Consider the following 19,960-nt stretch of genomic DNA (forward strand, 5'->3'; position numbering starts at 1 on the left):
AGTGGCTCATAAAAAAAAAAAATTAAAAAGAACTACTCGAGCGCATAAGAACATCCTGGGTAGACTAGAAAAGGTCAACAGAGATGCACCTAATGAGCAGCTATAGGTTTAACAATGCCGATTTAGAGTCGGCGAAGAGAAAATCCAGACGATACCGAGGGAGAACCTGCAGCTTGAAGCACGAAACTACATCCGAGAAGGATTCTGTGTCTAATTGAGATTCGGCGGACAGAGTCGGCGACAAAGCTTTCAGGAACCAGAACCAACCAGAATCGTGATCCGCCCCACCCCGGCCGAGAGATTGACTCCAGAAGCAGGGCCTGCTAGGGAGGCAGGGGCTTTCTCATTTAGGAGTTTTGTAGAGGGGAATTGTTAAACTTGCTCATTTTTTGTTTGTTTGTTCGATTCTTTCTATAGTTCTGTCCTGAAAAATTCTATTTACTGTGATGGAATTTAAATAAATGACATTTGATTTCAGCCATCGATGGTAAAAGACGGACCGGATATTTTCAGTTAAAGTAATATTTCAATGTTTTACGCTTTGCGTTCTGAGTCGAAAGTAAACACAACCACAAGCCTCCCGGATTGTTATTAGAGTTAGCGTTAGGAGACGAGGTGTTGCCATTACCTATCACCTTTGTGGGATAGGCTCCTTCAGGAAGGCTTGTTTTATGTCTGTAAATGTGACAAACTTTGTCTGATTTTGGATTGTTTATAATTCAAAGTATGAATTGTATAAAGTGGCCCTGCGTCAACGACTGGAACGCCGAGCGTTGCCGTTTTTCCTCTCCTGTTGCTTTAAAAGCAAGAGATCTACTTTGACAGAATCCCCTTCAAAATGTGCTCCTGCTGGATATTTCCATAAAATTTGCAGCACAACTATGAAAATGATTACATTTGCAGATTTATTGTCTTCACTCATGGCTGCAGCAGAAGCTTCTATACAGAATATTGATCGACACAGCTGCAGAATCAATGACCCTGTTTTGGCCTTCACACTGGCAGCTCTCACCAAGAAGAGCCAGAAAAAAAAATAAAATAAAACAAAGTTATAATAAAACACTCCAGTTCTTATGGTCAAAATGCTGCAAAAATGTTTTGTGTTTTCAGTTTTTCTGTTTAATAGAAAATATTCCTAGCTTAGTGTAAGTGTCCTTACCTGCAACTAAAACACTGTTATTGTCTATCACAAGACGCTTGTTCCAATTTATGTCCAAACTCTACTGTGACTAACTAAAAAATATTTTATGAGTTAAACAATTTGGAAAATGTATAACTCCCAAAAGAATTAAGACAAATATTTTATGAAAAAGAAAAATTCTTTGAGTGGATTTCTGTGTGGAATTTCGCTGTGACTGACCTTAAAACTGAATTGATGATGCAAAAAGTTAAGGTTTAACTCGGCTATAATTTTCCAGAAAGCGTCTGTAAACCCCGGTGACTCTTTAAGCGATGTCCAACCCCCGCGGCGCAAAGCCGCCCCGTATTAAACTGGCCTCACAACCTGCAGATAAAACCAACAATAATTTCAGCTGTCAGGAATTTTTTTTTTTTCGCTCCAGGATGTTTAATGACACCGATAAGAGAAGGTGTCATAAACCTTATGCTCGGGCGCAGCAGCGCTTCCCACCACCTGCCTGAGGGACATAAAAAAATCCAACTATTGAATTGTTCTCTGAGGGGACGTATGGGACAGGATGGACCGATGCCAGACCAGAGTCACACTGACTGGAACAGGCGCCCACGACCTCAGCCAGACTGATGATCCAGCCAGTAAATGAGCTCTTCGCTTTAAGGTGGCTAATTGATTAAGAATGTGAGGATGGGAGGAAAAAATGCTGAAATAATAAGTTTATTAGTAGAGCACATGTTTATAAAACAAGAAATGTTTAAGATGCTAGGGGGAAAAAATCACATATTCACGATATCGCAGCAACCGTTTTGCAAGGAGAACAAAAATTTCGACTAACAAACGAAATGATGATGTTTTCAGTGTCTCAATTAGGACAACAAAAATCAATACCTGGTAAGCGGGCACTCATGAAAAAGCTTCAACCCATTTAACAGAGAGGTGTGTCCCACATGAAAGTGTACATTTTGTATCCTGTTGCACATTTAACATCCCATTTAATCAGAAACGAATCAATGTCACTCAATTAAAATAAATACAACTTGGGACAGATAAGTTGTATTTTGTTATCAGGAGTTCATGCAGTCCTCTTGTTCATGCCACCCTGGGAAACTGCCAATATGGCCAATGTCAAAAGCTGCCTTTGGCTCGGTCAGTTTCAATAACTCTCCTTTACACCAGGACGTTGTTTACTGGCATTCTCTGAAATGAGTCCAAACACACACTTTTGAGTTTCAAAGTCTAACTCTTTACCAGACCAGTAAAGTCTTACAAGCAGCTTAGTCACTTATATTTTTGACGTTTGACATGTAGAATTATTATTTTCCTAAATTATTTTTACAACTTTTATGTACACTGCATTGGTATAGGTAACACTCGGCCAACGTTTGTGCATTAAAAAGCATTTTTTTGTTTTTATTTTATTTTATTAGCATTTTTTCTGAAAGGCTGTACTATGGGTCTTTGGTATTTGTAAGTCATGATTATCACGTTTTGAGCTCAGCCTGTACAACGGACTGTATAAGTTTCCACTTTAGCGCTTGAAGGGCAACACTGTCTGCGACACACAAAGCAAACCTTGGGACAATTTAGATTAACCATCAAACATAAACGTCATGTTTTTGGAAGGAAGCTGAACATGCAAACTCCACGCAGAAAAATGCATCAGGCCTTGGATTCAACATGCTCTAATTAGAAGTTTTATTATCATCTGACAGGGAAACTGGGTTTAGTGATTATTAAATGAGGGGTTTTCTTGTGGGAGAGGGTGGTGGGCTGCGACCTGGGAGGCATGACTGCTCCAGCCGATGATTAGTCATGTAGGAGGGGTGGCCTTGTGCCTGCTCCCTGCATGTCATCTGATAGATGGGGAATTTCTCCTCACGCTAAAGTTGGCGAGAGCTGAAAGTTGAAAAGCAGGTCAGGGTCTCCTCAGGCACAAAAGCAGGAAGCAGGAGAAACTGCGTAGAACGGTCGAGGCATTCGGTCGTCAGGGAGAAAACGGAGTTGATTCGCCGGCGCGTATCCGAGATGGTAGAACAGACCATAAACCGAGGGTGGGAAGATTTACTGATGAACTAACACTTTCAGTGAGGAGATCTTCACATAAGCCTTACAAACTCCTCTTTGCCTCCTGGCCCCCTTTTATGGGATGCTCTCGTTTGTGAGGATTACTGGGTGTGAAGCTTTTGGGTGGGATGAGAACTGCAGTGTTTCTTCATCCAGCAACCACCTGCAAAAATACTTTAATGCCCTTAATTCTCCCTGTGCCTGAAAAAAAAAAAACACGAGGATGGAGGAGACAGTCCTTTTTAGGTGAAGATCAGGGGCCTTGTGATGAAAGACGCGTCAAGCAGAGTCGAATAGTTTATGAATTTCAGATTGTGGAGGCACTTATTTTCTACTTCAATCAATATCGGCACTTCTAGTGTTTTGTTTGTTTTTGCAGCTTTTAAATGAGTCAAAAAATGATAATTAGTGGGGATTTGAGCATTGTTGCTGGATTTAAGGTTGTGCTGACAGGTCCAAGTCAGGTGTTGTTTCCCAATTTTAAACCCTTAATGCTAAAATTGGCAAATTATCTGCTGACTACACAGACCCTGTTTGAGATTAGAGCTATAGAAATGGTGAAAAACACACACTCACACAAAACAATACACAAATTATTTAAACCAGACATGAAATTTGATGGGTTTTATGACTATGTCCATATTTTGTCAAAAAAATACTTAAACATGAATAAAAAATGAAATTGACTACAATTTGTATTTGGGTATGAAAAAGGAGAAACACAAAATGGGGAATATAATCATGATATATTATATTAATATTATTGTTATTATTCCATTTTTGGCTTTTCCATGCTGTGCTGCAAAAAAAAAAAATGCTCCAAAATTGTTGCTCCTTGTTAATGTGCCTGATTGAAAATCTGAATTGGTGACTCCCAAAATTATGAACTCAGAACTTCAAAACAACAGTGTACAAATTCATGAGTGGCTACGGGATTTTTATTTTTTTATATTTATAATCCGTGGCTCACAGAAGCTTCCTAAATGCCCAACAAATCTGAGAGCGCCATCAATAATCCATCTTCGGAGTAAATTCTTCCTTCAGCAGAGATTCGCTGCACAGAGGCGGCATTCATTACATGTACCAGCAGCTTTAGATATATCATAGATTTGAAAAAGAAAAATCTCAGAGTTGAGTCATATGCGGTTGGGAGGACAGTGAGAAATGAGAGCGAGGAAGGTGGAAAGAGCTCTGGAGAAGAGGAATCTTGGAAAACTCTTAAATAATAATAAAAAAAGAAGAGATAAAAGCTTTGAAGCACATTAACCTTGTAAAGCTGTAATGCATCAGGCTAAATCCTCCACAGCACCCCCCCCCCCCCGCCACCGATTAGCATGGAGCGCTGGGCGTTATCACACGCCAACACACCCCGGCCACGGTTCCACTCCTGCGACAGAGCCGAGTCCACTTCCCTCACTCGGGGCCATGGGACGGGATTCATACGGAAACACCTGAGGGTGCTGTGGTTATGAGATAGCAGTAATAAAACACCTTTATCAGCTGGTGCCTGCACAATATCAGCTAATGGAGCCTTTAGATGGGCAGTGACTGTTCAGGGTTTCATCTGCAGTTTGCTGGAATTTAAGATGTAGTGAAAAAAAAAAAAATAGCGCCGGCAGTTTCTCAATTTGCAAACCTGTGGCCTAATCTGAATGATTTATATGATAAGCCGTTGACAGTTCCTGTACGGGGATTGGATAACATGAGGTCTACGCAGTTCCAAGGCCAGCAGTAAGCCTGAAACCGAAGATAGCGCCTTAACTAAGTGTCAGGTTTAATGGTCAACAAATTATCCCCCTTATATCGCAAGGTTTTTTTCTGAGTTTCTGCTGAACTGTCTGCTAATAAGGTTTAAAATATCCGTGCCCCTTGTAGCATGTTTTCATTGCAGTTTGTATGGAGCAAAATTGGGGCCACGAAGTTTGCACAAAAGGAAAGATTTGAAACAAAAAACCATGAAAATGAAAAGAAAAAAAAAGATTTTGAAGTAAAAAAAATTAACTCAAAAAAGTGGGGGGAGGGGGGGGGAAACAACAACAAATATCGGAAACTGAAATTGAAAAATTTTAATCTAAAAAGTAATTGTGAACTTTTTTCAGTCTGAAGTATTTTTTGTTTTTCCAGTTTTGTTTTTTTCAGTTCCAAGTCTTTTTCTGTATCAGTTTTTTTAAAGTTTCAAAATTACTTTTCTGTTTAATTTTTTTTTAAGTTTCTCTTAGTTTGAAAAAAAGAGCAAACTCTGACTCAAATTTAGCTCCATAAGTTGGTTTTAAGTAATTTAACCTCATGATAGACCAAGCACAGATGAGCACTAGCTGGATACATTTATCCAGTTATTGTTGTCTCTTTTTTTTGCCTGTCTTTGTTGTTGTTGACAACAGATATGCTCCACTGATAACGTATTAAAATGACAGAAGACTTAACTTTAAATGTTTTTTCCTAAAAAGAACAATAACCAGGATTGTGAGCTTTACTTTATGATTGTGGAACAAAAAATAGTCAACATCCCTCCATCATAGAAAGATGAGCATCTGGAGGTAAAAGTAAAGCTTCACCCTTCAATAGAAACAGTTCCTCTGACCTTTGTTCATCAAAATCGAAACACAGTTTAAACTCGCTTACTTTTTGATTCTACTCAGTTTTGTTGAATTCGACCCAGTTTAGTTTAATTCAGTTCAGTGTAATTTACCCGATGCCTCGGGGTCACATTGGGTTAATAATGCATGAAGTTTGTTGAGGTCCATTTCACAGTTTAAAGTTGGGTGACTGCCTTTATTGTTCCCCTGGAGCCCCTTCCTGTGCAGTTGTTGCCATGTGACCCAGCACTTTGTCCCAATGAATGATGGTGCTGATTGGAGACTAGCTGTTTGTGGTTTCAAACTATCTTTGTTTCCTATAAAGTATAACAAGCACAGCTTTGGTCTTACAGTCCAAAGACATGCATGATAGGTCAACTGGCCTCTATACTTTGCACAAGGGTGTGAATGTGAGCATGTATCGTTGCTTATCCTGTTTATCTCTGTGTTGCTATCTGGCCTGGGTCCACTCCACCTCTAGTTTATTGACCACTGTAAACAGGCACCAGTCCTTCTACAAAACCCTGAAATGATTAGTATAAATGCTATGCATAATCCAAACTAGCCGTACTTAATCAAATGTTAGGAGACCTAAGTTGTTTTGATAGGGATAGAGTTATCTTTGCCAGTGGAAGATCCTGCGTTTTCCACACAAACTTCAGACTCTTGGTGGAATACGAACACTACACGTCACCATGATCACACTGCAGCTGGTGGTCTCTTATGTTCATCGTCTGAGGTTGTCTTTAAAGTCCACCTAAACTCAGAGAATGATTTTGCCAACAAACTGGCTTGATTTTGCAATGCCTACTATAGAAGATTTGCTTAGATTTTGTCTACCAAAAAATAAGATGTCACCCTTTATATACCAGCCAAAGCCAAGAAATAATGTATCAACACATAATCATACATCAACATGTATCTGGTTTATGTTTATTGATTTCATCTGGTTTTAAATAGATATGATTTTTTATGCTTTCTTCAGAAATCTGCTGTCAACCTCTTATTGCTGCACACTACTATGCAGTTAACACACATTCAACTTTTATTAAAATGTCATTAATGTAAAAAAAAAAAAAACGATTTGTGAGTCCCTGTAGATACTTTTAGGATAATGTTGTGAAATGACCCTCTTGCTACATTCACCATGTACAAGTTCATTGGAAGCTCATGTCTGGGTGTAGGATCTGTGGTCTGGAGATTTTTTTTCATGTCACCCCCGGTCTATAAAGGATATTGGCCCCAAGGTCCCCATACTGTCTGCTACCGTCGGTGTTATTTTCTCTCTGTACTCTGTGACCCATTTCCGTCTCTGCTGAGGGAATCCTCTGTAAGAATATTACCTGTCACTTTGTCAGAGGGCAAACTCATCTTGAGCAGTAACTGAAATTGTCTGTCATATCGCTCACTTTGTCATTTCAAAGTTTTTGTTTTCACAAAGAGTCAGGGAGAGAATGAGAAAAATCTTCCCAGGATCACCCTGACAGTGTTTTGTTTTGACGTTTCATTTCTTCTGCACTGAGTAAGGAAGCGAGATTCGAAAGCTTCTGCAGAGAAACACTAAGTCGTGCCCACAAAGACCTCAGCCAGCACCCGCAGCTAGCTGCCTCCCTGCGGTCTCTGTGGCTAAATCCTCCCACTAATCTTCAATTAAAATGCCGATAATAGGTGTTGACCCGGCTCTGTGCCCATCGCTGGTCCCTCGCTCCGTCCGTCCCTCGTGTGCGTCGTCCCCGTCGGATCTGCCGCCGGGGCCGTACGCGCGATCCTGTCAAAGCACCCGAAGGATTGACCTAGATCGAGGTCGGTTCACAAACTAATTTCTGCAAACACAAAGACGGATTAGCAAAGATTAAGATGACAAGTTTTAAGGATGGAGAAGTAGCTGGCACGGGCCAATTACGATTAAGGCTCTAAGTAAAAAAGAATGGACTACGGCTAATCCAGCCGAGGGTTGTGTTTGGATCCACTCTGACCCCAAATCGTCATTTAAATGCCACAGCTCCTCTTTTATTAAGGAGGTTTATGTAAAACACTTGTGGAATTCAGCAACATACATGCAGCAGATGACGCTTCGTGTAAGAAAAATACTTACGGGGCGTCTGAGAGCGTCACCGGTGCAGCAAAACGGTGAAGTTCCATCAACTTAGGTCGGAATGTCATGGATTTTCTGGACATGTCAAAGAAATTTGCAGGTGTGAGTGTTACACTTCAGCAATAATGTTACTTAGGCTCGTGCTGTGGTACGCAGACACTCCGTCTACGCTGTTGAAGATTAATTTACCTCTGCGGATGCCAAATGGTTACTGCAACACCACTTCTACAGTTCACATTTGCACCGCTTTGTGTATTCAGTCGACTGATAGTCTCCTTCTGTTCTCTGTAGTCATTTCATCCGACTGCGCACCGCTGGGCCACTTTAGAGTATTTGTACTCAAAGGAACACCCCAGGAACAAAGGGTGTTCCTCTGGTGAAGAAAACTAAATGCACGGATTGAATCAAGAGGAGACTCAATAAAGTTTGCAGTTTAAGGGTGTTTAAGGGTGCACTTATAACTGTGTTGTTGTAGCTTTGTAATGTTGTTTTTCTTTATCTTGAGCAGATTTGCTTGTTTTAAAGCTAATTTTCACGTCATATAAAAGAAGGGAAAAACGGTTCGAGAATTATTTACCATCTGCTAAAAACAGACACTTTACCAGGAGTTTGCACAGACATGAAAATATACCTAAAGATAAATTATTAATCTGAAAGAAAGCAAAGCGTTGTCTCGCTCTAAATGCGTCCCAAAAATTCACAAACTCATTGGGGAGTTTTGTTATTTCATTTTTTTCAAATACAAACCTCAAGCGTTCTCTGCAGACTTCCCCTCACATTTTGTAGTTCAGCTTTTCAGCAAAGCTCATTTAAACTGATGAAAACGTGATATTGTTTTGGCCCTTGCGGTCCAGTTCCTGCATTCTTGCGTTGTGGTCCCACCAGATTGTACACAGGTTGCGCGCAAAGCGTTCCTGAGCCACTCATTTCCCCTAATGCATTCCATGTGTGGATCCACTCTGCTCAAACACACATCTGCTCTGTCACTGTGATTCATTCAGACAATCCACAAGCATGTTTTATTGCTCTCTTTCCTGCATTAGGAAATTCTAATGAATAAAGGAAATGTAAGTCTTACCGCCGCTTATAGGGATTTAAATTCCTGCTTTGATTCCTCGCCCCCCCCCAATCCTCAACCTCCTCTAAAGCCATTTTTCACCAGTACTCCACCTTCATTACTCATCCGAATGAAACCATATGTCACAGAGACAGAAACATCCCCCCCAAAAAAACTCAGCCAAGTCTTAAAAGCTGTCGGTAACTCTGTGTCATGAAGCCCCCCCACCCCCGCCACCCACCATCCGGTTGTCGTCTTTGACACTTGAGCTCTGGATGTTTTGTAAAACTCTTCACAGGACGTTAGAGACCTGGTGTGTGAGTGACTGTGGCTGGCTGAGCGCGTCTGTGGGTGTTCACAAAGTGTGTGCGAGCGCATGTGCGGTTTCCAGTGTTTATGGACGCGTGTGTGGTCCGGTGCAGAACAAAAGTGGACACTCATCGGCGGGGCTGGCGTGCGCGGAGCACATTCGGATCAGGAAGGAGAGGCAGGCTTTCATCTTCTCTCCGCCTTGCCGAGGGCCCCAGCGGGGGACCGCAGGCCCGAGTCAGGCGAGGAAACCTTTTGTGTGATTAACGCTGAAGGTTTAGGGGGTTCCCCCACCCGCCGTCAGACCCTCTGATGACACTGAAGAGCCCCCCATCGGCGGGGGAGTTAGTCGTAGCCAATGAAATCTCTCTGAGGTACAGATAACAACCTGCCACGCTGGGGCAGAGGGAAGGCGAGCAACAAATAAAACAGCCAAAACACTAACCAGCTGCGAAGGGGTTTTGGCATTACTCTCCTAATTACAAACTCAGTGGGCTTCACGAGCCCCTTCTTCCCCTCTCCCAGCTTCACCTCTGCCCCATCTGTTAGTCTGCCGTTTAATTAAGGAGACTCTCCTAATTGATGAGAGTGAGAAATGCAACTTCAGACCACAGTCTGACTGCAAGTGCTTATGAAAATGCCTGAGAAATTGGCGTTCTGCTCAGCCCTCAGACTCATTCATTAGCCGCTGTGGCAGGGCCACCTCACACCCACAAACAGTCATTTATCAGCATTATCCTGTAGCGTGCCTCTGTAAACATAAACATTCCTTTTCCTAAGTGATGAAGGGGGGGAGGGGGGATTTTTGTTGTTGTCTGGACTTTTCTCTCAGTTGTGGGTGGTTTGGGTTTGGTAGTGATGAAGGTCTGAGCCTAGACCGACTTTTACCTGGGAGACAGTTTTGGGAGATGAAGGGAGTTTGGGAATGTTGGGGTTGGAAGGAAATTAGGCGTTTGGGGCTTTTGTTACCTGAAAGTAAATATTTATATACAGTTGTAACTAGTAGGCTAGCCAGGTAAAAACCAGAGGGTCTGAGCCCTTGGTTATTGAGAAACTGTTGCTTTCTGAAAGCATTGTTGAAATTTTTCCCAATCGCTAACGTTTGCTCATGATGTTTATAATGCACCAGTTTGATGCTATGAAGTTTACCATAAATTGGGTTTGGTGTAAACAACCATCCTCCACTGAGAAGAGAGAAGTGCAGAGCCGAACGAGGTAGCTGCTGATGCTAATTCAATATTTGGAAGCGTGGCTCAAACGGACTGAACGGCTTCGTTCACTTCCTCCGCTGCCGTTGCTAAAACTACAGCCAGACTACAATTTGATGTCGTCGTTCACAGCTTCTCCTTCTGTTTGCTGATTGGTCTGGTTGGGAATCTTTCAAAGAAATCCTGCTCAGTGGGAGAAATCCCAGATGGTGCGGTGAAGAGAATTTAAAATCGAGTGGGATTGCCTGGGAAGGTGATGGCCCAGTACTGGTAGGGCAGAATGGGCCAGTGACCAGGATCAGGGTATTCCAAGTTGATCCCAGAGAAACCAACAGAGTGAGCAGAGAATCTTTAGGAAGTATAAAGTACTGCCCATCCTCTACCTTTTTCTGTCAGTCACTAGCCATTTGACTGAAAGAAGGCTACGGGTGGTGTTGATGTAGAAACTAAAGGGGTTTCCCCAATCACTGAGGTAAAGGGCTTGACGTACCATTAAGTGTCCGTCTATATGAGCCGCTTTGACCTCGTAAAAAAAGCACGCTTCACTCGGAGGCACAAAGTTTTCACTCCACCCCTTTCTCAGATGAGGAAAGGAAGAAAATGAACAAAAAGAAAGAATAAAGAAGCATCCTTTAACTGAGGTCGTCACAAACATGGACCGACTGGCGTTAAAGGTTTGTGGTTTTCCATCAGTGTGCTCTTAGGATTAAAAGCCCAAAAACTGTAAACTGCTCCCTATGTCTCACATAAAGTCACATGGTATAATGGTTTTCATTTTTAAACATTTTAGATGGGTAGTTTATTTACAGCAGCATTTTTAGTGCACAGTGGGGTTTGGTGGACTAAAACTCAATACAGATTTGATACATATTGCGTAGAATAATGGTTATTTTTAAAAAGTGGAAAGCTAGAGTACAATATGCTGACAGCAGCATCGGTCTGGATAGTAAAACAGAGGTCAAAGACATGATTTAGACCGAACCCTGTTATCCAGAGGGGCGATGCATAAAAAGTGTGAATCAGCTTTAATTCTACAATAACCAGCTCTGTTTGGCTTAAGGTTGCAGTTTCTTTTTATTTTATATTATTATTTTGGGTTTATTGGCAGCACAATTAGACATCACAGCTCAGCACAAGCCCTATCAAGCAAAGTGCAAGTCTGACATTATTTATTCAAAATGAATGAATGGGTTGCAGAGCTGTTTTCACTCTGAAAGCATCTTTTGTCTGTGTTGACTTTGATAGATTTCATTACAAGTCCAAATATGGAAATAGTCCTGCTGTAGCTTATTAACCCTTAGTGACTAAACTCTCATTTTGAGGCCACTTTTGTGAAAAACCTATTTAATGTAGGAAATATATATATATATACACTTTGATAAAAGAACAACACTAAAAATTGCAAAGGTAATATCCACAGGTTCACCCCGGATAGGTCAGCAGTCCATCACAGCGAGCAAATATTGTGAGCAAACGGGTAAACATCTCACTTCCATCTGGATTCAGGAACAAACTGAGACGATGGGGACTTCCTGTGGGAAACAGCAAGGCAGCATAAATGGAGGAGTCAAAGAGAGCTTCCTAAACCAGAGCTTACTTTCACATGAAAGAGCGGGATGATTTCTTATTTGCTCTTGTCTGTGACGGAGCTGAAACGAGAAGCTTTCAAAGATTTCCTTTGGCTTGCCGGGGACATCGAGCTGTAGGTTGTTGTCTTTCAGGAAGATTAAAAATTTAAAAAAAGACTCCTGTCCCTGCTCTGCAGTTTGTAGCTTGCATAGCACTTGCAGATGTTTGCTTTCAGTCAAACAGAGGAAGAAACCAAGCAGCAGAGCGCCGTTTTTAGTAAGTTGCGTCCTGTTCCAAAGAGCAGCTTGAGGTGTCACAAACTGATTTAGGTTCATTTAGTTTTACGAAGAGCGCAGGGCACGCGCATAAAAACCTAAATGATAATAAAAACCTGAACGACGTTGCGAGCCTCCCAAGCTAGCAGTGTTGAATCACCTTTTGCTACCATTGAAGCGTCAGGGGAGAAACTATTTCACTCTGCTTGCTGAACAGCTCGAGTTCACTTGGGTTGGATAGAAAATATCTGCAAACTCTACTTTTCTTCAACACATTGCACTTTACACACAGGTCTAAAACTGCTAGAACAGTTTTAATCTTTAAAGTTTTCTTTCAACAACATGTTTTTGTTCTCACTAGTCGGATTCGTGGAGTGCTCCACCAATAGTCGTCTAATCCACAGATTTTCTCAGAAGCTGGGGGTCTTTCTGACTTCCCTCTTCTGTTTCCCCCTGTGAAACCTGTCGGTGTAGATGGACAGCTTTGTCCCGGTAGGTCTGCAGCTGTGCCATTCTGTTTCTATTCCTGGAAGATGGATTGAACAGTTCATCATGACCTAACCCGACGCTACTTCAAGCTTCTCCTCAACCCCCTCCCTGACCCGTCTGCTGTGTTTCTTGGTGTTAGTACAGGATTAATCTCTTGCAAACAATTTTCAGATTTTTATTTTCAAAAATGTAATGTCATTCAGACTAGGGGTGTCTAAGGTGTGGCCCGGGGGCCATTTGTGGATCTTGGAATGATTTTATTTGGCCCCACAACCACAACTCAAAAGTGGTAAAAAAAAAATTTGGCCCACAAAGCAGAAAACAAGTCACCCCAAAAATTGTGGAAATTGTTTTTCTCTTAATAAGGCTGTTGCCTTTTTGTCTGAACTTTAGTGCAAAAAGTTTGGACGCCAGTGATTCAAACTTTGACATTAATGTATTAAATTAATACAGTAAGTGTCCTGAAGCCTCTGCTTGTAATCTGAAGGAGCAGAGGGGGAGAGGAGTTTGTATTTGCTTGGTAGTTTCATTTTTGATGGCATGTGGAACAATACCATACCATAGGTCACCGCTGAGAGCCAGTTTCTCATGATGTCAGGCTGACAGGTTACGGTAGAGGGTACCACTTAAACCCGCCACCTGTGAATTCCTCGCCTTAATTAGAAGGCAGACGTTAACTGATTGTTTTGGCTTCCCGTTCACATCTGAATGATGTTTATTGTGTCCAGGCTCCATCTAAGCCAGCGCTGCATTAAAGCAAAGTGAGTTTACCCCGTCCGCCCACCTGAAAACCACGGCGCCCCTCCTCCGACTGCCCCGCCGCTCACCCGCACCTCAAACCACACCCGGCCCAAAATCCATACGACGACAGAAATTGCAGGGCAAATGCCTTTGAGCCGTGCTGATTAAAAGACCCCGCCAACTGCATTTCAAAGAGAGCCTAAACAATATCACGAGCACGCTCGCCTGCCGTGACTCACCCGAAAACTGTTATTACAGCTTATGAAGCGGTGCATTCCATCTCTCTGTGGTTTTCCAGCCCGTAAGATAAGCCTTAGATAGCTGAGGTAGGCTAAGTGGCCTTAAAAGCATCCCTGAGCGGTTAATAAGTATGTACTAATGACTCCCAAACATGTCTTATCAACATGAAGTCCTTGATGGAGCTCCAGCACATCCAAGGGCTGAAGTGCTGTTTGACGTCGCTGGCTCGTAAATCTAGAGGCAGAAGAAATGAGAGAGAGACAGAGAGAGAGAGAGAGAGGCAGAGAGAGAACGGGGTTTGCAGGACAGTTGCAACAACTGTCTCAGGTCGCTGAGACAGTTGTTCAGTGAGCTGTAACTTAGGTCTTACTGCAGCCCAACTTCATCTTTCAAGCCCACCCTCACTACTTAAATCTACTTTTGTTTTCTGTCTAAAATTGGGTTCGTCCCACGCTCGGTGCGAGGGTTTGAAGTGGAGTAACGTGATCGGACAGAGGAGGGTCAGGAAGGATTCCTGATTCCCGATGTTCTGTCAGAAGATAAGGTGTTTTACTTCCGCTCGGAAAAGACTTGAATAATTTAGGGACCCTGATTATGTCCGGTTTCCTCCTTTGCAAGTGTCAAACCTAAAGTGGTTTGTGGTGGGAAATCACAAGTATTTAAGTGGCCATCTATACCCTCAAAAAAACCCCCCACATAAATAGAGATTTTAAGATGACAGTTGTGGACTTAAACTTTGTTTTCTCATTCAAATAAAAGCAAATTCAATCAAGGCGTAAAGATGTTCAACATCATGTAATTTCAAATGCAGAGAGATATTTATTGATATTTTAACAGTTTGTTAATGGGTATAGTTTGGGATAGGGGTGTCCAAAGTGGGTCCTCGAGGGCCGGCATCCTGCATGTTTTAGTTCTCTCCCTGGTTTAATGCACCTGGATAAAATGGTGGCTTATTAAAAGGCCTAAATAGAACATTGACATGCCGAAAAGGTTGTTACTGCCACCAGGGAGAGAACTAAAACACGCAGGATGCCGAACCTCAGGGACCGACTTTGGGCACCACTGGTTTATGGTAATCAGTACGTTCTGCCACCACAGGCCCTTTGACGACATTCGTGACACCCCTGATACCGAACATGATACAATTCATCCTCTTGCAACCTGGATTGCATCATTACTACTTTCGCCGCCTTTCATTGCAGCATTGGGTTTAAAATCACAATGTAATCTGATGACGGGGTTCATAGCAGATCTACTGCTGCAGTCATCTGGAAGATGGCGTGTGAGATGTCAGACTGCTGCAGTACGTCCAGGTTGACTCAGAGAGGTTGCCACAGAAACGGTCGAAAACAAAACAACACTTGCTAAATATTGATGCTTTCTGTAGACTGGCAACTGTAAATAACCCATCCTGTTATCGAGGGAACGGGTGCAGGGCAGGAAGGAAGTTGTTTCCAGCAGGTCAACCATACCCGGCTCCCAGTAATGTCTTCTGTGCATTCTTACTGGGTTAGCTCAATCAGTTGGTGGCCTTCCTCCCATGCAGCTCTTTCTCAGCAACAAGCTCTTATCTTGCATACATCAAAAGGTTATGCTCATCTCCATGGAACCACAAACAAACATACAATACGTACTTCTCCCGAAGCCAGGGATGTGCACAAAGACGTCCGAACAACATGGGAAATATGTATATAACATAAGACTTATTCTTGTTTCCATGTATTTGAACTATGTGCTTCAACTGGGATTTAGAAATAACTAAATGTTTTTAAAACAATATCTTGACGAGCTTTGTTCGTCCTGCAGAACGATATCTGGTCTATTGTCTGACACAATGAAGCCTGTCGGAGCCTTGCTTCTGAAATATCCTGAAAACTACCCGTTACTTCCCTGCCTCTTCAACAGTTTACTACTTTTGTGTTGATTTATCACATAAAATCCCCACCGAACGCGCCGAAGTTTATGCTTTTGACGTGAAAAAAAACACACTCAAAGGTTCAAAAGATACGGATATTTTTCAAAAGCAGAGACAGGAGTGGGCAAACAAAACTCAGGAGGGCCTTTCATGTTTCTTTGCTTCAAATTGGAGGGTGAGCTCAGTGTATCCAACTGGATGCCTTTTACATTCCATTGCTGCTTTGTGCAAATTTTGTTTAGTCTGTGTTGAGGTTGTACCGATTTAAAAAAAAAAAAAAAAGAAGAAGAGGTAAATATGTGAATAAAGTTGTGTGGTTACAGATCTCTCATTATGCTTATCTCCTGTTTTCAAGAATTATGTTTATGTTTTTTGTCAAAGCCAAGGTTACAAACTAGAAAAAAAAGGTAAACAGAATAATTAGTTTGCTTTTGTAATCAGTTTTTCATAATTAAATGTCAAAGAAAAGGATCGTTTTTGAATAAATCAAACTTTTTCTTTTGAATGTTTACCGCTTGCGAAACTCCTTTTAAGTTTTGGCAGAACCCGTGTAGAAGTCGGCGGCGTCAAGGTCAGTCACGTATTTGTTGCTCCCTTGTGTTCCATTAATTATGGCTCTTTTCAAAATGTCCTCACCTGATTAGAAATCACTTAGGCCGATGTTAAAGCTGTAAATTAGCTTTTGCAAGGAGAGCACCTCAATCAGCGGGGTCTCTCTCCATAAATCCCAAGGTGGGCGGTTGAGGGGGTGAGGGGACGGGGTCAGTGGATTTTCCAGGGAGAAGGCTACAGTAATGACTCAAGTGGGAGACAAAAGGCACAGGCAGGGGAGGAGGTGGGGGAGAAAAATGGAAAGGGGAAAGAAGTGCAGAACCCATTGTGCATGTGAGCAGACCTCCTCTGAGTTAATTACCTCCCCTCCATTTTCTTTCAGCCGTCTCACGATAACGCGGGGCAAAAGGGGGCATCCCGCGGAGGGTAAACAGAGGGCTAACAAAGATGCGCTAGTCATGGACCAAATGAGCTGAAAGAAACGTATTTGAAAAACATTAGGAGATAACAACAGAAATGCGAGCTGCTGGAGACAAAACTGAAGAAAATCCACATTGAAAAATCCAGGAAGTCTTTCCGCAGGCATCTCTTTCTCTCTCCCTGTGTTGTCCTGTGAGATAGAGGGGAGCAGAGATAAGGGACGCTTTTGAAAACCTCACATGTCCTTTTCTTTAGCAGCCCAGCAGTGGCTGTTTATCCCCCGGTATGTTATCTCCAAAGTCTGCCTTTTTGGTGCTGATAAGCGGAGAAATCTTTACCCAACAACATGAAAGTCACATCAGATTCCCGACTGAAACACAAATATAGAGTCGCTTTAAATAAATGAGGAGAATATGGCGCTGCTCGAAGGTGTGGCCGGCATAAAACGCGTTCGCGAAGATGAATTTATGTGTCTTTAAATGGAATATTTTTGGTTCTGCTGTCTTTAGACGAATAGAGCTTTACAATAAAGAAGTGTTGTGAAAGAGTCCGTCTCGGGGATTGTGATTGGAAAAGTTCTGGCCCCTGACACACTGCTTTGCCTGAGGCGGGCTGGTCTTCCGCTGTCTGCCTGACTGCTGATGTAACCCGAGGTCAGGAGTGAGCACAACCCAGCAGACAGAACTCTCACTCTGAAAGCATCCCTGACGCCATTGTATTGCCTCCGTGTGTCTGGAAGCGTTACAAACCCAACTCCTCTCCGGACGGCGTGGAAACCTTCTGTCGGTGCCGCAAAGTACAAGAGTTCGCCGCGGCTTTGTGTCCGGCTAACTCGCACTTTCACTTGGCTGATGAAATTCCCAGCAACCTCCAAAAGGCACGGTCAGGTCAAGTCAGGTCAGGTCAGGTCGGAACTTTGAGCGAAGGCGTTGCTTGGAAGGACTTTAGGTCACCTGCACTCGGCCTGTAGCGTTCCCGCCATCACAATCGGAATCAGTTTCGTTGGGAAAGCATGTTCGACCGAAATGAATTTGATTTCAGTTTCACCACGTCATACCGTACCGTAACTTTGAAACATCGGAAGCAAAGTTCAGCTCATAGCAGCATACCAAAAACGTACAGTTAAAGAAAAAATAAAAAGTAGAAATTTGTCATATGGATAAAATTCAAGTGAAACGTGGCGTTTTCACATTTGATAGACCGGTAGACTCAGTTTGATTAGGGACCAAAGTGAAACGATCCCAACTAATTAAAAAAACCTGTTCTCCTCTTCGCCTGTGGTGTCGCTGCACCAAGAACTACTGAAGGAAATGACGCAACTTCCTTCTTCACAAAATGTAAACAGAAATGGAGTGGTGTCGGATTTCATCAGTTTGTAGGATTTCTCTTTTGACTTTGGTAAAACACCAGGAGCCATTTCTTCCTATTTTGGATGAGTTGGGGTTCCATTCACTCAAAAAGCCCAACTACGGTACAGTCCAGTTCCTGCCTTCGAGCAGCCTCCAGTCTGCTTGTGTGCACATACACATTCAAACCGTGCCGAAGTTCATTTTAATCGAACTGAAACGTAGGTTTGTAGGCAGATGAGAGTTTGCTTTATTGGTCAACGTCAGAGTTCGATTGCAAATCCATGCCTTACTAAAGCAAAACAGAGTTTGTACACAAACGAACTAGAGTTTGAAGCGGACCAAGTGGGGCTGGTGTGAATGCAAACCTGAGTCCAGGTGTTGTTTGGAAGGACTGTAGATCGTTTGTATTTGACTTGTAGCGTCAAATATAAGCAATCGAAATCAGCTTTACTGGCCAAAATCAACTTTATTTAGAAAGTGAAACGGCTGAAACCAAATGCAGCTCATAACGGCATGCAGAAGAAAACAATGTAAAAGTATGGCACAAGAACAATCAAGAATCAAGTGAAACTAAAACTCATGAAGTCAAAAGCAAAAGGTTAAAAACAAGCTTAAATATAGGCAGGGAAAAAGCCTCTCAAACATGCAAGGGTGGGTTATTCTACAACTAGGGAGAAGCTTCCTGAGCTTCCTCCTAGACCTAGCTAGCAGCAGCTGTTCGGCCAACCAGAGGGGCCAAGAACACAAGTAGGAGTGAAAAACACAGGCAGCAGTGTTTCGAAACAGGACTGACTCACCCCAACGTTAAGTGTCCATTACAGCAACCCGAGTGGTGTGAAATAAAAGCTTGGATTACAGTTTAAAGAGCTGACTGCATGGGGAGGGAATGGCTTAAATGACAGAAGCAGGACTTTACAACACCTCTAATTTAGTAAGAAATTGGTGTAAAATCTGCTGGCAGTGGCCCCGAATCAACAGTGATGAACTTGCAAGGGCCACAAAAAACATGCCAACTATGTTTTCTTTTCATTAGAATGTAATACGTTTAGGAGCAACCAAGTATAAATGAAGTATACATATACTTATATCTGTATATTTATATAACGTTAAATAAAACTGACAGCATTTACAAATGTGTTCATTTATTTGTGTAAACATTATATGGTCTTTAGAGCCTGGCTGACATACAAAAATGTTTTTAATGACACTTTCAGTGCCTCGCAAAAGTATTCATACCCCCTTTTTAATACTTTCTCACATTATGACCACTTACCTCATTAAATTTTATTTCAACTTCCTTCCCTATGAGAACCTCAAAGGTCCTTGACGGGCTTTTTAAATTATATTAGCCAATCCTCCAGAGCCGGTCTCTGCATATTTTAGGTGTTTCCCGCTCCGACACACCTGAATCAAATAAATGGCTCATTAGCGAGCTACTTCAGAACCTGGTGACATGCTGAGAAAGTAATTAGGGTTTTTTTTGTTTTTTTTAAATCACCTGTCTTGAAGCGAGGGACACGTCTAAAACATGCGGGCCGGGGATTCTTGAGGACCGGAGCTGGCAGCCCATAATATTACCCATAAAACCTCTCATCCTGCACAGATGGCGCTCTTTAATCTTCAAACTGCATGGATGCTATTATGATCCTGAAGTGTTGTCTGGATGTCTTAATGTGTGAAATATCTCCTTTGTGGCTGACTTTATTTTGCAAATGTAATCACTCAAAAAGCTTTTTTTTTTTTAACTAAATGATTACATGTTTAGAGTAGGAAATAAGCATGAATAGAGTAGGCCATTTGTGGATCCCCTTGACATTTTCATTGGCAGCGGTGATATGTGACGCCACAAAAACGACTAAATAATAATAAACTAAAGGAGAACACACACCCGGAGAGCCTGTGGCGCATGTTGGCTATCGCGGCGTGCCAACTGGCACTCTGGATGTGAACTGCAGCTGTGGGTTGG

Source organism: Poecilia mexicana, unplaced genomic scaffold, assembly GCF_051168715.1.
Source record: "Poecilia mexicana isolate PSO_F unplaced genomic scaffold, ASM5116871v1 scaffold_12, whole genome shotgun sequence".
Lineage (NCBI taxonomy): Eukaryota > Metazoa > Chordata > Actinopteri > Cyprinodontiformes > Poeciliidae > Poecilia > Poecilia mexicana.